The sequence below is a fragment of the Varroa destructor genome, unplaced genomic scaffold, assembly GCF_002443255.2.
Source record: "Varroa destructor unplaced genomic scaffold, Vdes_3.0 BEIS01000004.1, whole genome shotgun sequence".
Taxonomy (NCBI): Eukaryota; Metazoa; Arthropoda; class Arachnida; order Mesostigmata; family Varroidae; genus Varroa; species Varroa destructor.
Genome location: NW_019211457.1, coordinates 36,155,107 through 36,170,441, shown reverse-complemented (window position 1 = coordinate 36,170,441; position 15,335 = coordinate 36,155,107). Strand labels below are relative to the sequence as shown.

General features: G+C 42.1%; 1 protein-coding gene across 2 annotated transcripts in view; it reads right to left on the bottom strand.

Moving 5' to 3' along the window:
* Ptp69D (Protein tyrosine phosphatase 69D) overlaps positions 1 to 15,335 on the bottom strand; it is a 577,123-nt gene that overhangs the window by 174,371 nt on the left and 387,417 nt on the right. The gene's annotated exons all lie outside the window — the stretch shown is intronic.

Below are 15,335 nucleotides of genomic sequence, written 5' to 3'. Positions count from 1 at the left end.
GGTACTTAGCTCACAGCAGAGCTTAAAACTCAACCTAAGAATCGTCGTCCATTGAACCGTTTGCATTCAGTTTTTCTAGGCATATTGTGGTGGCAACTTGAATATATGTATTATTTTATATTTTTTACCCAAAGATATTTTTTGGCGAACATTTTTTCAATACGCCTTCGAGTTTTTCAAGCACTTTGTTTCTACCGACACATAATACCATATGAACATATATCAATGGGTATTATATAAAAAATTCAAGCACTACACTAAAATGCAAGCAAACATTGCCGCACCCTATTACACGCATTAATACGCTACTGCTAGCAGACGAGAGCCAATTCTTTTTAAAACAAAACAACAAACTTGTCAAAGCGGTGAGAAACAATACGTCGCTTTCAAAGTTCGCACGAATCAGCTATATTGTTGATTGATATTTATCTTCCTTCACCTTTTGGACATTTTCGTCGTTTTATGGCTATAATTTTAGGAGTTGACGATTTTTATTGCTAGCATACCTGAGCGAAGGTTTGGCGCCTACCAATCTCATTTGATGTAAAATTACTATTAAGAGGACATTTGCAGACTAAAGAAGAAATAGTTTCGAAATAACTATTGAATGATCTGCTGTGTTCGCGAGCTGTCCATATATATATATATATATATATATATTGTAGAAATATGGCCTAGCAAACGAATTCGTTGAAGCATCTGTTTTTACCTAAATATAACTTAAGAAAAACTCATAGAAGACAGTCCGGATTGAGATGTCTTATTCATATATATAATATATATAAACATAATTAAATAACTAGCTATGCTGATACTTCGATAAGTGATGATTATATATGTGAGCGTTAAATATACGTAAAAGAAGATGAAAAATGCAACAATTAATGTATACGTTTTCTTTATATACTTTTATATACTTCGTGAGGACGAGTAAGCTAAGGCGTACTGTAGAAGTCATATCATTAACGAGATAAACAAGACCACTAGATTTAGACACAGCATATCTCATAGAAGTCACTTTTAACGTAGCCAGCCAGCCAGCCAGCCAGCTTGTTACGCTATGTGAGGTCTCGCGACCCACGAGCCATTTAATTCGTTATTTTTGTCTAACTTACAATTTTCTCTGGATGCATAAAAAAGCCAGTTTAACTCGTAATCGCAAATGATGAGGACACCCCTTGTAATTCGTAATATTACCTGCCTTTAAGAGAAGTTCTAGAGGCACTGTTGTTCTAGAGTTTGAGATTTCTGTCATTTCCCTTTTTTTATTGTATTTCTGAATTTGCATCATTGAAGATTGCATTGAGTACTGACCGCAATTTACGCTTAATTATTTTCCAAAGGCTTGTACTATCTGTTTCAAAATTTTCGGCACTTCTTTCTTCTGTTCATCGTCACATTGAGACTCTTCGATCGTGTAAAATACCTATGCGTTTTCTGTCTTTACTATCACGCTTTTCTCTTTATTTTCCTACGAATCTCAGCCGAAAGTGCCCAAATAGGAAATGGTAAAAAAAAAAAAAATTTACTCGTCATAGTCGTAGTCCTGGCAAGTTTCGCAGAGCAGCGTTTCATCGAGTCGTTCGACGGCAATATGAATCCCAGCTTTACGCCAACTGGTGAATTCCGATGGTCTATGTATGCCCCCGTATATAGGCTTAGTGTTGATCTAATATGAATATTTCCCCAGTGCACAAATCGGCCGAACGATGGTGGGTAGTTCAAAGGTCAACGCTGGCGTTTACTTTAGTCAACCTTATCGAAGCGTAAACTTTTCGAGTTCCGGTCGTTCGGCAGAACTGGCAAACTCAGACTGAAAAATTCGGAAATAAACTGTAAATTACTCGTTCCTTTATATTCGGTTTCGAAAGGACGATGTTTTGAGACCGTTTGTACTATTACGCCAGCATGTGCTTGACACGGCAGCGTCGGTGGAAGCAGAACTGGTAGTAACACATACATTGGCGGTTGTGTACTAGTATCTCACCTTTTCCTCTTAATGCTACAAAATTGTGAATAGATTTTTGGACACGTTCGACATATCCAATAAGTCTATCGCGTTTTGTCAAGCCTTCATGGCTTTCGCGCCTGAGTGCTGTAGTCTGGCGGCAATTTTACCTTATTTCTGTCTTCGATACCATAGCCTTCTGTTGTGCAAGCCACAAAGGCCCCTTAGCTCTTCTATCTAAGCCATATGGACTTCATGGACTCCTATGGACTTCAACGATGAGCGTATCGATCGATTATTTTGTTTTTTGGTCGTTATTACCTTAAAACGATGCACGGTCTACTGGACTTTAATCTCACTAACTTATTTAGCTTGCCCTTTGGTTTTCTGCTAGTAAATGAGAATCGGCGGCGGGGTCAATGAGAAGCACTGAGACAGTCTTTTTCTTCGGCCGATACAGCGATGGTGGCAACCAGGTCAAGAAACACGCTTGTTTTAAAGGCTAGCCGCTTCTTAAGGCTCACTGTACAATTTTGCTGGCTTCGCTCTCGCAAACGATCACGTGTGTAACATTGTTAACCGTGTATAGGAATATAACCGGACAGTAAAGGCAAGAATGCATGCACATCAGGACTACAGCAGCAGAGTTTCTTCATCGTTACGAACACCATTAGCGCATGGGTAGGTAGTGGTGCAGAGCGCATTGACAATGCTGATTTCTCCCCCCCCCCCCCCTATGAACCTTCGCTGAGAAACTCCACCGGGAGTCATAGAGCAAAACAGTGTCAATGCCCTCCCTCCGGTGCTTTGTAGATTTGAGCCGTCATAAGAACTGTGTTTCTCATGGCACTGCCGGCTGACTGGTGTGTGCGGTTGAAGAGTCATGCGGAGAGCCCCCTGGTCTGAGAGGTCTTTCCTACATCTGCAGAATAGATCGAGCTACTAAGCGTATTTCCAGCTAAAAGACCCCTACAAGTCAGGGCATCGCCGTCAACAGTAGCCTCATCATCAATATCCGTAGTATCGTCACCACCGTCATCATCGGCAAGAGTAGGACCAGCCTTTATACCTCCTGTGGTCACATTGTTTTTAGGAGTACCCGAAGGTTTTGTGCCCATTTTTCTACGGTTACTACCCATGCCAATCCGGAGTGCATAGAGCACGAAAACAATGCACCGGACTTTGTACAACCGCGGGAAGGCATTGAAGTACCAGCAGCAACGCCGTTCCCACCTCACTGGCCATAATTAGCAGACCAATCTGCCTCCGTTGCCCCAGAGGCAGATCGTCGTAGCAGAGCAAGGACAGCAGAAGAAAAAGACAACTACATATTTGGATTGATGGATAGAAAATTTGGGTCCTTTTTGTGCCTTGCTTTACATTCGCGCGGTCTATTGGCAAATCTCTGCCTACCTGTTGACTGTGCGTATTGCAAAATAGTGTAAATTTTGACAAACTATGTTCCGTTAGATTTTGACAATATGTGGTGCGCTTTGTGATTGCCTCTGTCAAAACGAAACGCTGCGTCGTGACTGGTTGGCAGACGCTATGTAACCCAGATGGTGTGAAATAACCATGCGTTGTCCTGTATAAAATAAGTAACGCCAGATAGATACGCTAAAGTGAGTGTGAACGTTTGTCACTCTGACGTAAAGCGGACACAGAATAATTAACCCTATATGCCACAGCATTAGCTTAGTTTTCTTTCGCTGTTCGTCTGCTCGCATCGTTGACAATATAGCGCATGCAGATCACCAAGCGATATTAACAGGTGGTCCAAAACGTACTTCTATAATGTAAAAAGGCTGTATATATTTGAGTGGGCTAAAAAGGGTTTACAGTTCACAGTCACGTTTCACCTAGAATCTACTTGTCGTATTGACAATTCCCTATCCGAAAACTTCATTGACGGATTTGTCAGATGCGCTGCATTCAGGTGGGTCGACCTAGTCAGACGCTAGATAAGCTATTCTATTATTTCTTTCCTAGGCGTTCGAACGCGTTATGTACTTCTACTTCCTCACTGATTTGCCTAAACGCGCTATTCTCTTATAAAGTCGAAAGTACTGTCAGTAGCAGGTAGCCTTCGAATAAGGTTCGGTGCGGTAAAAGCTTCCTATTTGCTGAACACACGACAAACGAAAACGAGGTCTTTTGAGAAAACGCGTAGATATACAAACGGAAGTGATAGCCTACTCAGCTCCTGCTTGAGTTTGGCGTACGGGAAACGTTTGGTAAAAATTTGCAGCCTTAGGGATAAACTCATGCAAACATGGAAAAAAAACCCGGCTTGTTATCCCGTTACGCAAATACAACAGCTCTAGCTTCTGCAGTACTCAACTAAATACAGACCGAGAAAAACCAGCAGTTAGAATTTCTAGTGTTATTAGCGCATATAACCTACAAAACTTGGCAACACTCCATGGCTAACTATCTCGGCGTCTAGAATGCCATCATATGTTTATGCTTGTAAAAATTCGACCAGGATCGTCCTTGTTATTCGAACAATTGAGGTGCATTACTATGACACGACGGCTGGCAATGTCGGTAATGAGAAGACGAGAAATACAACAAATAATAGTCGTTTTAGCCACCGATAAGAGCGACAACCACTTCGTGAAGAACATCTTGCACGTAAGAGGCTTTGAATGGGTTTACCGTGACGTAGCGATGGGTCTCCTGAGGCTTCTCGCAACAGCGTTCCATATATCATGCAAGTTAACGCCCACGGTTTTTTCTACTTGCATATATTTCTCTTATGTATCTGTAAGTTTTTTTAACTTCTGCTTCGGCTCACATTCACTGTGCTAATCAAGCCAAACATGTTAGGTTCGAGATAATTCATAACTTGAAGCGTTTTGAAAATGCGATTGCCCCTCAACGGCATGATAGTAGGATTAATGATGCTAACTTGCATCTTCTATTCAAGTAAGTTAAATGTTGAAAAGCAGAGTATGACACTAGATAGTATGCGGCATGTCTTGACTGCTGTGGAGCTAGCATAGGCCGTATTCATGTCCCTATATTTGACGTTTCGTTCGCATCTGAAAGTGGGGTGGAAATTAGGTTGGGTCATGACGAGGGCGAACTTCAAACAGGGTAGGATTAATCGCACTCGTTAACAATGCATGGTGCAAATCACACATGATCAAAAAATCCTAATTAACTTGCTATTCTTCGCGACTTCATTAAGGATCCTGCTGGAAAATCTAGAATGTTTTTAAATTTCAGGAGTTTACTAGGGATCTATAGATCAAGCTAACTCAATGAATGGCAACACTTTGGCCTTGCGGGTGTAAAGACCACACGCGAATAAGTAAGCGATTCAAAGGGGCAGACTGAGGCGAGCTTAAAGCTTTCAAGAAAGAATGGTGTACTCGTGGTCCTGCCACGACTGCAAGCGACTTTCTTGGACAGTGAAAGATAAAACAGCAGCTTTCAGCGCGCGTTCGATTTTTCTTAGCCCTGAAATTCTCGCCCTGAGACTTTTGTAAAAGGCAAAGAGCACTGGAAAGACCAACAATTTGAAGCAAATAGTCCAGTTTTTTTTTATTACTATTTTATTAGTTTGGTAAAATATAGCTATAAATGTACCGTATATTTTTGCATTATGCATCCACGGTAGATTGTAGACAAACTCGAATGCGACCCCTTCGCAACATCAGTTGTCGCATAGGAACCACAAAAGAGATGTTGGTTATCTCTGGTGAATGCGGAAATCCAGACAAATCTCAGAAGAATATCTAGTTGAAGTTATCGAAAAATATATTCTGCAGTCTGGGATTTTTTTAGGTCTTCGTACTGCATAGTTTTTTTGATACCTTGTTACCTTAGCTTGTTACCTGTAGATTCACTAACACGTCGTTCGGGCATTCAAATGTGTTCGTAAACGCTTAAGTCTTTCGGGTTCATGTTTTTGAGCTACGTTACTTAGAAATGTATCGGATAATGAATCGCTGAAATAGATCTAGGATCTGAGCGAGACTCTATTTTGTAATCATTCGTTTGTTAATTACGTTCAGTTTGTTTCTGTGTCACATGTTAATAAGTCAGTTCCTCATCGCATGCATATGCGTCGTTTTGGGCTTATTTATAATTGTAAATATATAAATTGTTTATATACCACTGATAATATGACCCGTTGACTGACAACTATCGAACTATTATAAGTAATGGCAACATTAGTGAAGGATGCTATGGAGAAGCAAAGGCGCAAACTAGGTGCATAGAACGCGAGATGACGAGCAAAGCCTTTTCGTACTCCTTCGGCATTCGTGTTGTCTCAAATCCTAGAAACAATGATTTTTTGTTTGTCCCGAGTGGTGCGTGTATGAGTGTGTACATGTATGAGAGACGGACGCTGTTATATGACAATTTTCTGGATCGTTCCTCCTTAAAGCAAGCTTGTAGCGACACTGAAATCTTTTGAAAACGTCTAATTGCCGATTGTTTATGATGAACTATGAATTTAAGCTGGATTTAATGCGCGATTGGGACGACGGACCTCTATTGGGTACCATGATACTAACTCTAAATTTCGTCGAAGGTGGCGCAGGGTATAGTTTGATATTTGTAGCTATTGTTCACTCCTAGCTGTTCCTTTCACAGAAAGCCTCGGCAGTGCCATTTTTAGCATTGCCTCAAACAGCGGCCAGGATAAAAGGCTTGGTACGTCGTACTGGGCCGATCAGAAATGGGGATTACCATACTCACCGCCCTATAGCCTTACTGGATTAGCATATTTTTCTATTACTTGATATTGTTTGAGGCTTGGAAGTGTGCCTTCGTTTTAAACCCTAAGCAGATTACGTATCCCTAAGATTCGAGGGCAAATATCTTATAGCTGCATCACTCTCTATTCTATAACTAGATACTTTTACCAGCTATGTTTTCTAAACCTGCTCCATATTTGATACAGGAGGCCAGTTATGCTTATTCGAGTTAGACACCACACATTTCTCCCTTGAGCTCACCAGGGCTAGATGTTTACAGACATGACCCACATAAGTATTCGAACAATGTTAGAAGAAAACAATAAAATCGTTAATAAATGTGTATACTGCATCCGTCTAATAAATAGTAGTTTGTCAAAAATGTCCTTGGCTCACGTCTGTTCTCGTCGGTTCGTTAAACTCGAGTCAAGCTTAAACTTTCTGCTTATGCCGTGCGGTGTGGCAATATATGGCCAACATCGGCCAGAATGTTAGCGTCTCATTCAGCGCTTCATCCATGACTACAAATATACCTAACGCTAGCCGTAACTTAACGCTATCATTCTAGTTAGTTGAAGTCAAATGGATAGCGGAACTTGCTCGCTCGCCCTGACGCATGGTCTGGGCGCCCCCAGACGCATGAATAGAGTGAATTCAAGCTGAGAAGTAGATAAGGCTTCTGTGTGTGTGTGGTATGTGCGATACTATTTGCATCCGTTCGCTGCTCCATTAGCCATCGAAGAGTGAGAAAGGGATACATCAGATCTAGCAGATTGCCCGAGGGTGGGAAGCAGGAGTGCCGTTCACACAGAGCAGTAAGCGTTCGACGACTAGATGACATCACGAAAACAAACGAAGCACGAAAGAAACGAAAAACGTCTAAAAATAAATTAGTGAGATGGTGGCGCAGATAGCGATGCAATGTGATGGAAGGCGTCTGTGAGCGTATTTGGGCAAAACAGGAAGAAAAACGCATTCTTCAGTCCGCGGAAGAGCTGCGGAAACTTTCCTTCTTCCATTCGATTAAGCCCCTTTGTTGTCTTCTAGATTTTAGACAGCTAGTTTACCGGCAGGGCGTCTTAGCCAAGTTTCTCGACACTGGGGGCCCAGGAGCCTTTGATTCGAGAAGATGTCTAAAAGAAAAGAAAAACGAAGGAAGGACAAGCAATCAAACGTCGACAGTTTTGACTAGATTTGCCGGTTACTCGAGTACAGGTTCCATTTGCAGATTGCGCAGTGTCATTTGCGGGCGGATTCACCCTCTGCGGTTCTTCCTAATTCTTGAAAATCTCAGTTTACTCACGGTGCTGAAATCAACGATAGAGGCCAGTGCCCACTTACGGTATCAGTCAGCCGGGTAGCATCAAGAGATGGGCTGTGGGACGTTTGTGGAAGCGCCAACCACCAGATGCGTCCCAGGACGGTGTGATAGTGAGTAAACAATGGCCTGTACTAGTTCCAAATCAGTAAGGACCATCGCGGTTCAGCGGGCGCGCGGGCCTTAAGTAAAGAAGATATCTTCAATGGAACGGACAGGCGCCGCCGATGGAAAATTCAAAGAGGGTGTTAGTCTTCTGTTTGCCCGTCCGCTGTCCTATGCTACGGATTCATTCTATTCGAAGGGTAATGCGAGCGTTAGTGGAGCGCAGAAAACTCTATCATGGCCGGCAAATCAAAGAATCGTCTTTTGAGAAAGGGACCAAAAAACGAAGGTGGGAGTCAACCAACGTAAAGTTTTTTTGCTATGCGGTTTGATTCACATGAAAAGGATTTTACCAGTTTGGCGTAGACTTGTTTGTTGTAGCAGCTCCCAGCCAAAGATTACGACAGTGGAAGCCTATTTTTGGACTTTTGTGTGGGGTTGTCTAACAGTTCGTCAAGGATCATGGAGAAATTCTTCCGTGAAGTAATAGGGGTTATAAAGCACTACAGCATTTCTTGCGGCTTTTTTACAATATAGCTGACTAGTTTTGATGGCTTGCCATATTGAGTAGCAAAAACCGCACAAACATATAGTAAGTATATAAAACGGACAGATTTTAAAGATATGTCACCGCGAGGTAAATTGCACGGGGAGTAGGGTTTTGTCACAGTAGGTCGACCTAGGTAGATAGGAGTCGAAGAGCCTAGTCAGCTTATATAATGTCACATGTAACACTCCAATTTTAGCAACCTATTAGTAGCAAGTTTATACCACATTTAATTCAATTTATGGCGGTACCACTCGACGTGACCAAAAGACACCTCAAAGGATTTCAATCAGAATTAACGGTTATGGCATCGCTAGAGGACTCAAGCAACATCTGCAATTATATTTTCACTAGTGCAGACCATTGGCAGCTTTGAAAATGTGTACATATATTATTTAATTAGTAACATTATGTAATACTTGATGTAATCTACATTATGTAATGTAGCAACAAACGTACATATATGGCTGTAAAGGCAACAGAAGTAGCGTGTGTACATTTGTTCGCATGCGCGTCTCTATAGGAGGAAGTAATACAAATTCTAACTTTATTAATTAACTAATTAACTTTGCTAAATTCTAGAAATTGTATCAGTCATAAGAGTTATGTAAAAACGAAAAACAAGTTGCTTGACATTCTGTCTCTTGTTCCGGGTGGCTCTCAGCATGGGTCGTCTACCCTTAATCGCTAAAACTATCCAGAATCGCGATTCTATCTACCTTAAACTCCGGTAAAGCTATCACACGGTTAGCTTCCAGTATGAGATGGAGTGGGTTCGAACCCCTACACAGACGAACACGCTAGTCACTACGCCATCGCTCCTTCTGGTTGTCCGACGCGCACAATATACTCATAGACTTATTAAGCTTTACTTGTAGATTGGCTTTCTTTCGATGTAGCTATTGGGCAGTTAGAGTTAGAACAATTGCGTACCGGTGATAAACAGTAAATATAATACTGCCGGTTAGACCTATAATACTATACGCACAATTCAAAGCCCTCCTTGCTAAAATCGGTAGAAGTGAATTAATTATATTATTTAACAAACTAGAAAACAGGTGGGATATGTTATCGTCCATTCGCTCTAGTTTCGATGAGCCTATTTTTCTTTCTCGGATACGATAAATAGTAGTTGCCCTTTTTGTGATACTTTCACAAACAGTCTCCAAGTCTTGTTTTTATAGTGTCAATGATAAGCATTTGACATAGAGGGCATGACATCATTGGTTTTTCAATGATGTCATGCCCTCTATGTCAAATTTTATATATACCTATAGCGCAATAATTTTTGCATCTAAACTCGTTTAAAGAGGACCCTTCACTCTACATTCCTCGATCAAACGTTAGCGTACAACACTATACGTTCAGAGCGGATATCCATTTTAGAGTGATTAGAGACGACCAAATTTCTTTCGTATCTAGCCTCTCCTGTCGACTTTGGTTGGCCTGGCTAGTCCTTGATATGCTAATTAAAATTGCTTACGACGCGGTCGAGTGATGAATATCTTGGCATCTGTCCAGCCTTCACAGGGTTTTATGAAAAACGGCTTCGTTCCTCAAATCGAACGTAAATTGTTACCCGATTCACTTAGCCCCAAGTATCACACCAGGATCAATACCGTCGTATTATTTTTTCGAGACACGATTTGCGTCTCGGTTGAAAATTGGGATTGGCAAAGTGAATTTCCTATTTACACATCAGCGGAACCTTTGCTTTTAGCATTAGTTTTTGTATACTTGCCTATTCAGAAGCAGTCGATCGTAAGGCTACCGGAAAAAACGTCATAGTCGCCAAAAAAGTCGTCGACTGCAAATGGATTATTAGGAATGCAAGGATCTAGAAGAATCATCTTTAGTACTACAATTAAAGAGCAGTTAGATAATTTCTTAAGACCTCCTGGAATGGAACAAGATGGTTTTTAAGTGCATCCTTGACTATTGTCTATTTTCAAGTATTTCCCTTCATACGGTTCATGATAATGTTGGCATGTGGTTCAAAACAAGGCTTACATTCTAGAAGTTCTCTGTAGTGTATATGACAATTTAAGATACCCAGCAAGCATTCGAAACTGTTTTTGCAAATATGTTGTTCGGTTCTGTAACGCAGACCCAGTAACAGCAAAATACCACTTCAGTTTAAGTTTAAAGTCCACGACAAGGCTTCGTGTACGTTGAGGTAAGTGTTGGAACAAGCCAAGCTTACAAAACACAGGTCCTATCTGTGCGCCACGCATCGTTTGTGCAAGCGTGATTTACGTGATAACGTACTGACGGCTTTAGCTTTTTATGCTTCACTGTTGTGACGTTCTCTGACATCAACCAAGTTCTGATCGACGCCGGCAATTAGTTTCGTTATCAGGGACTGTTAGCTGGACCGCTGAGCTAATAGTAAGTCCAGATCGACCGGTTGAGTAGGAAATGAAGAGACAGTCTCTGAAGGTTGAGTGAAGGCGCTTTGAAAAGCAACTCTGATCTATTCTTATTAGCCGGCTGCATTGTCTAGACGTCTAGTCCACCACTTCTTCCGTAATCTTCGTATTACCCACACTACTCAAGCAGCCTGCACTCACAAAGTAATTCGTCGCGAATTACTGTTATTTCCCAACCTACACCAGAACGATTCAGTATGACCGGCCCCTGGTGATTGCAAAGATCTTACGACCTACGGCAGCTTCTAATGCATGAACGTTTGCAACGACGACAGAAAGAGAAGACGACGATGAACCCATGAAAACCTCATCCAACTTCGTTGTTTTCGCATTTGGCCCCTGAAGGCGTTAGGTGGAAGAGGGCTCTCATGGTTATAAGCATTGTCATTTGGTTACATTGGCCCCGTTAGAAACACGCCGAGGCTACTATATCCAATCCAAATCATCCTTCTGGCCCTTAGGTCAAGCTACCGTGTCGCCTGAGCGGTGGCGTAGCTTCCACTCTGTGGGTCAATACATGTCAGGGGGCGGTGACGACTTCGTAATGAATCTCGCGACCCTATCGTCTTTTTTACTCGGATGTGCCCCTTACCAGATTTTTCTATACACACAACACACGTCAGCGGCACCCGACCCAGTGCTTATCGATGGAATGGAAAAGCTTGCAAGTGAGTCCCATAAAAGTCGAAAATGTAGCCACCTATTCTTCTCGTATTCCCTCTTCACTCCTCTTTAGTGTTTACAATTCTTCACCTAACAACATAGGCGCAGTGTTGTGCTGTACTATCTCAGCTTAAGTTTGTTTACAATATGTCTACCGAAAAAAAGTTGTACTAGATGGCCAGCCCAAGGGGGTGGGAATAGCTCGAGTTAAGCAGTCTAACGCAGATTTGCCTCAGGTGTGTATGTCTAGAATGTCCAAAATGATTCCGTTTTTAGGTAATTTGAGGCGAGGTGATACAAGCATCTAGAAGCCTCATAATATGCATGTACTCGAACAATACTTTTCCGCCGTCCTGCCCCCTGGCTAACGTCTCCTTCCATCTATCTCCCCCCCCCCCCCCCTTTTTATCGTTCGCACTACGCCGAAGTTCAACATCGGAACGCCGAACTCTAGGATGGCAAAAAGCTTTTACACGGCCTTAGCAGAAAGTTTCCTCACGTCCTCTTTGAACCTCAATAGTGGTCGGAACCGCCCAGTTGTCCTCGTCTATATGCTGTTGTATGGATGTGCAGTAAGCGCCTGTTTGGGACAACCGTGTATGTATACGTGCGTGTATATATGGGCGTCCAGCCGTCGTTGAGTGGCGAGACGACCCGTGCGTAGATCCGCATGTAAACGTCAGAAGCCGGTTCGTTTCTACTACTCATGTAGTGGACACGAAGCAAATATATAAGACAGACTGAGTCTACGTACCCCTACGGTCAACCGCAGCTGCTTAGGCTACCTTGGTCGATTTGAGGCTGCCCTACCAATCGACCTTTCTTGTCGAACTCCACCGGCCAAGTCTTTTCGGTCGGCTTTTAGAACGCAGTAGAATACAAATACGTACATATATTGGTGCTAGCTCTGGTATTATTAAATTGTTCACAATAGACGCGTTGCCTGCATGGTTAATATTGACTAAAGGATGATAACTTGTTGGATAATCTTGTTAGATCAACCATGTTTACGTCATTGATTTTTTAATGCTAAGTAGCAAGCTACTTACTTTCATATTGCACCGTCAGCTCAGTAACAGGTTACATGAATAATTTAGATTAAGGCATAATGGCAAGGAGCTTTTTTGGGTATCTCGTATATTTTGAACCACTCCAGACGTACACATTCTGTTTTAGTTACGCGCATGGGCCTGCGAATAGCACATTTCACGGTAAAAAAAGAAAACTATTAAGGCCCAGTACATGGAATAAAGCAAAAATCGACAACTTGTCGGGATTATGGCCGCAAAATACCCACATACCTCATTCCATGACATAGGCGCTGATGTAGACAATCGTTTCATAGTACATCTCAAATAAACGCCATTTTTAAGAACGAATCGAGGCCTGCGCGTTATCGTCTTTCGGAACCAAATTCATATATAAAGGTGTGTATAAGTGCGCATGTAGTAACATAGCAATTATGTAGGTTTACATGGTCACAGTACACAGTGAAGGCTCAAGCTGCCAAGTAACTTTTTTAATCTGTGAAGAGCCGTTCGCTTTATGCACATGTATGTACGTATATATACGTTTTATAGGTATAGGTTGGTAAATCATACCATTAGGGATGTTCCATGATTTTTGTACTAGTTGATTTGCATACTAGGCCAGCAGGCAGTAGAAAGAAATAAATTGAAAATTTGGCCAAAAATAATATTTTACGAATTTGTAGGAGTGGGTGTCCCGCTACTTGGTGGAGCAATCATTTAGCCAAGTCTTATACCGAGGGAACATTATAAACTGCAGAACGAGGTAACAAGTTCGATGAGCATAATGAAGTGGCAAGAAACTACATTACGAATATAGTAACAAGCATCGGTCCTAAGTCATAACGACCGCATAAACGAAAACTGATAGACCGCTAAGGGCTGATTTGTGAAGCTGAGCAGGAAGTGATCACAAGAGTTGAATCGAGCTTCTGAAAGTAACAACACATTTCAAACGCAGCCCACCGCTAAACGTACTTGACTTGTCGGTAGGCAATACATGGTAGTTGTTAAATGTAAGATGTTTGCTACCGTCTACTAGGTACTACTGAAACATTCCGATAGACAGGCAAGCTACGATCTTGGCACACAGTGTCAGACACACAATTACGTTTTTCAAATACGCGATAAAACTCGCATACTGGAGAAACAATAGTTCGCATTCAATGTACCTCTCGAATCATCGTTTGCTTACCTCCAGATCCAACTGCTCAAGTGGCTGACTTGATGACAGATTTAGTGTCTTTATTTAGTTTACTAATTCAATGCATGATGCACACTTCTTTTGCTCTGTGTTTTTCTTCCAATTTCAGAGTAATCTGTTGCCGGCCTATTATTTTTACGGCGGAATATAGTTGATATGATATTGAGTCATGTGGGCTATAGCGTTGTGGCTAGGTGCTAGAATGCAGATTCGAGACATCTTGTTATATCTTCTATATACTTACCTCCATTATAAGGCAAATACCTTCAATTGTTACTTTCGACTTAATCGTTGACCTATGTTTTGGGTTCCTTAAAGTATGGTAATTCCCTGCTTTTACATTAAACTTACCCTTATTGTGATACCCTACTTTTTCCGCACTGTATTGAATTCAGATATTTATTGAACCGGCTTTCGTTGTTATTTGAGTGTATTTTTTTATTTTAATGGGAATTAAAACTCGTTATCAATGAATTCGAAACTCCGGGACCTTGTTAGTTACATGGGGAGTTCGTTTAATATGGCTACCCTTTTTTTTAGCTTAAGAGACCAATTCATAGCTTAATTTCTAGATAAAGTATAGATGCTGCTGTTATCATCGGATTGTAGCATACTAACCACATGCGTGTTATCTTCGGAATATATTGGTATTGCCGCATAGAAACAGGTTTGTCACAAAAAGCCCCATTCTCCACCCCCTTTCCCCGTCCTTCCTTCGTCCGTCCGTGCCCAGCCACTTCTCTGCCATACGCGCTGCATTGCCTGGAGCAGACCGCACAATGTGCTCTGACATACACGTACGACAACAGACGGTGCAGTAATCGTCTAAGGTCTACGGTCAGACAGTGACCCTAAGAAGGCGAACGTCGGATGATGCGACTACGCCCGGCGTCCTGGCAATCAGTCACAGTGGTGTTGAGGCGAGCCATTTGGCAAAGCACCAACGTCAACTCAAAGCTCAAGGAAGTGGCATGAGCATATAGCCATAGGTTTCCTGCACACGCAAGGATACAGAGCAGCGCTGCCGCAACACAGTAAGGGTGAAAGGGGACCTAACAACTCCCGGCCAAAAGGACGCAGAAAAAGGAAGCGGGCGTACGAACAAAATGGTGAGGAGGTGGCAGGAAACGAGGAAGACGCTGCCGGCAGGGCAGCAACTAGGTCAAAGGACCGGATCTTGACTGGACACGGACGCCGAGGCAGCGAAACGAGACATCGTATATGTAGAGCACCATCGCGTATATAGTCGGCCGCAGTCTTGCACGATCCTTCTGCTTAAGCGGCAGAAGCTCTTGGGAATGTCTACCTTGTGAATATGTCCTTACTAGCCTTCCAAACGTAACTTTCAAAAATTGATGTTCGAGTCAAAACTTAATAGACA